Source organism: Mus caroli, chromosome 14 (assembly GCF_900094665.2).
Source record: "Mus caroli chromosome 14, CAROLI_EIJ_v1.1, whole genome shotgun sequence".
Classification (NCBI taxonomy): domain Eukaryota; kingdom Metazoa; phylum Chordata; class Mammalia; order Rodentia; family Muridae; genus Mus; species Mus caroli.
The window spans coordinates 37,771,822-37,775,919 of NC_034583.1; the positions used below are offsets into that span (position 1 = coordinate 37,771,822).

General features: G+C 42.1%; 1 pseudogene; it reads left to right on the plus strand.

Annotated features, from left to right (window-relative positions):
• The window catches only part of LOC110309701, a 44,830-nt pseudogene that overhangs the window by 313 nt on the left and 40,419 nt on the right, over positions 1-4,098 (plus strand).

The following is a 4,098-nucleotide window of genomic DNA, read 5'->3' on the forward strand; positions in this document are numbered from 1 at the left end:
AGTCCTTCTTACGCGGGAGTCTGTCACAGAAGCTCCAGGACAGCCAGGGCTACACAGAGAAACCCAGTCAAAAAAAAAAAAAAAAAAAAAAAAAACCAGAAGAATAATGAGAAAAGACAGTGAAAGCCATATGCTATAACTGAAGAGCTCTACTCTAGAAGAGGTACCATGTAGAAACACACATTCAGCTCCCATCAGAACCCCTGAGCATAGAAGCCAGCATTAGCAGATCCGAGGGAGCAGCAGCCAGTGCCGCAGTGAGGGGAGCGGACTTCAGTGCCTGACTTTCCACAATGAAAGATCGTCTCAGCAAAAAGGCAGTGTGGAAACACTGCTTGGACTACGGTTTAGAAGAAATGGGCCTAATAAACCATCTAGTAGTGTACAGATTCTTTTCAGGTGCACTGGGAACGTTTTCCACAGAAGTCTCAATGAATTGAGAAAGATAGAAATCTTGTACTGAAACTAGCAATTGTAACTAGAGAAAAACTGAACAATTCACCAAAATGTCGAAATTGGTTAAACACACAAGACTTAGAAGAAGTGAATTTGCTAGAGGGGAATAAAAAATACTTAGACAATAAACAAACAAATAACCAAGCAAATAAACAGCCTGCAAGGCTCCACTTCCCAAAGGTTCTACAACGGGTTACCAGCTGGGGACCAAGTGTCCCAGACTATGGCAGACAGTTCTCATTCAAACCAGCACACCTGTTCATCTGGCTTTTCCTGGTTGCCTACATAAGTCTCACCTCAGTACCAGTCTTCCTTTGGTTCACCTGACGTTGGTACGTACAGCTGAAATCAGAGCTACAACTTGGAGACTTAATTCTTACTCCCTTGGTAGCTCCCAGCGGTGGATTGTCTCTCACTTATGATAGTTTGACTTGTGATTTATCAATTTTATGCTGGTGAAGACGTGGTCTGTATTTAGTAGGAATTGTGCCTTGAATTTTGAATTTGACATTTTCAAGACTGGTGATACTCCTTTAAGATTTTGAGCAGTCTCCAATCAAGTGGCCGCTTCTTATCAGTGACATGAGAGTAAACAACCAGTATTTCACAGTGATCAGTGCTGATAGGCTGCCATGCCCAGCTAGTGAGGCACTAACATTTTGACTTAGGATTTATTTAATTTAGAGTGTTTATTGGGATGTAATGCTGTTGGGAGTGAAGGAGCCTTTACCCTCTGTAGGAGTTACTGAGCTTTCGTTTGCTTTTCTCTTCTTAATTGCTTCTGAGAAAGCAAGTGTTATTGAACCCAAATCCATCTGTTCGATGCTTGAAAGGTAATCTTAGGGATCCAATAGTTGGTGGGGAGGATGCTAGGTTTTTCAAGGACTGGTCCACTAAGAATTAAGAGAAGTGTTAGTGTCCCCCAAAAGCACTGTCCTGGGGAACTCATGTAGAGGAAGGGACTTTTGGAGAGAGGGAAAGAAAGTACAATGGGAGGGGGCTGGTGTGATGGCTCAGTGGTTAAGAGCACTGACTGCTCTCCCAGAAGTCCTGAGTTCAATTCCCAGCAACCACATGGTGGCTCACACCCAAAGCAATGGGATCTGATGCCCTCTTCTGTTGTGTCTGAGTACAATGACGGTGTACTCATATAAATAAAATAAATAAAATCTTAAAAAAAAAAAAGAAAGTACGATGGGACACCAGGTGGAATTCTACACGCAGAACAGGTCTCCATCATTCAAGGAAGATGTCTTTTTCTTTTGGTGGCAATATCACCTTCCTAGGGCTACCTCCTGTCTTCTCTCAAGAGAAATATTAATTCTGTAATATAATTAAAGGTGACCAGACACTCTTGGCTCTATAAGTCTAAAAGAATATTTACTAGCTAATGTTTTAATCACCCTGGGGCAACTTTTCTTTAAAATTTAGGATGTTGGGCAAAGGCAAGCCAATGACCCTCAGAAGGACAACTCCTAAGAGTGTCCACTGCTGCCACCAGAGTGTCGGTGTAAGAACCATGGCTCCAGAAGTTCTAACATGGCTAGGTTTAGCCACTGGTTCCAATACATCCATTAAAGGGATGCGCAACAGCAAAGAGCAGGAAGGAGAAATCTAATTAATGTAATACTGCTGGAGAACGACCCAGGGTCCACTGAGATCATCTTTGAGATTCTCCCACAAGCTTAGGTTTATATAGAGGAAGAATTTGGAGCAAGTAATTTACTGACTGGGCCATCTTCCTTTGTTTCCTGATGTGGAGAGGGAGACCCCTTATACACAGACTCCCTTTAGAGAAGTATAGTTCTCCTATGACAAGCATGGAACCAGAAGCTGACCCCGTGCCAATAGTTTCTCAAGAGAACTGGACCAAAGTAACGGATATACCCCTACATGTATTACTTTGGCTAACCTATTCTGGTTTCCTGCAGCCATGTTTTAGGGTGGCTTGCCGCACGCCTCTTCATATTTTTTTCTCACCAGCTTGGTTTCCAGTCACCAGTGAAATGGCACTGGTTTCCATGTGGGTAGTTTTGACAAAAGCCTCTGCCAGCATTCACGTTTGGATTTTTACGTGAACATGTGTGTTCGTTTGTTTGTATCTAGATGGGAGTTGCTTGCTCACATGGTAGGTTCAGGACAAACTTCTAAAGAGCTTCCCAAACTACCTTCCAACGAGGCTGACCCATGTCCAGCTCTGGTGGCAAAGTGGCAAAGTTCTAATCCTATAGAATCTATGTCATCCTTTCACTGTAATCCTACCTCATCCCCCAGTTCCATAGATAAGTGGTGACGCCTCACTGTGCTCTGGAGGAGCATCTCTGCTCCTCCAAAGCATCTTCCAGATGTGCATAGCTAAAGTTACACTAACTAAAAGTATAGTATAACTAGGGTTATAATAACTAAAGGTATCATGTAACTAAAGGTATACTCATCTAGTGGCAGATGGTGGTTTTGGGGACCTAATAGTGTAGACAATATAGTTATTTCTCACAATTGTACATTATGCTTAGAAGGGTGTTCAAATCTCTTGCATAGCTAAAATTTAAGAATTGTATTTATTTATGTGTACGTATGTGTATGGGGTCATGTTTGCTATGTATGTATGTGGAGGTTGGAGGCTAAACCGTGGAAACTGGTTCTCTCTTTCCACTGTGAGGTCTCTGGGGCTGACTCAGGTTGCCAGGTTTGGCTGCAAGCACCTTTATCTACTGAACCATTCTGTCGACTCCTTTGTTGGTTTAAATTAATTAAATTTCCTTATTATCTAAATGTGATTTTTTTACATGTACTTGATTGAAAATATATACCAGACATGTGCCTTTAAAATACATTTTAACCAAGCCTACGGCTTTAAATTTTTTTTTTTTTTTGCAAATGTTTTTGATGAATAGTTTTCAATTACTGATGAAGTCGAGTTCATCAAGTCTGCCTTTTGGGTTTCATGAGTTTGGAGATGTTTGAGAAACTTTGGCTTGGTTTTGTTCTATATTTTGTTCCAGAAGCTTATCGATTTATTTTCTAAAATTTTTAAGCACACAGTCTAAGTTGAATTCCTTTTTATCGTGCTGGGAAGTGGACAAACTGAGCTCATTTCATGTAGACGGCCCCCTGGCCCAGCATCATTTGCTGAGAAGATGGTCCTCTTTTAGTTTCTGATTTCATGTGTATGGACCAGCGCTCTGTCTTCGGCTCCTGGGGCAGACTCTGCAGTGGGTGTTATGGTATGACACACATACACGTTCTGCTTGAAGCAAGTAAGCAGTCCTTGGGGCCAGGCTGAATTTGAACGTTTCTCTCCCGTGTGCCGCTCTGTTTTATTTTGTGAGCAGATCCATTTAGAGGTCCTAAATTTCTTTTTTTTTATTTATTACATCTTTTCCTCAATTACATTTCCAATGCTATCCCAAAAGTCCCCCATACCCTTCCCCCTACTTCCCTACCCACCCATTCCCATTTTTCTGGCCCTGGCGTTCCCCTGTACTGGGGCATATAAAGTTTGCATGTCCAATGGGCCTCTCTTTCCAGTGATGGCCGACTAGGCCATCTTTTGATACATACGCAGCTAGAGTCAAGAGCTCCGGGGTACTGGTTAATTCTTAATTGTACGCCAAACACCGATACCGACAAATGTGTCGCTCT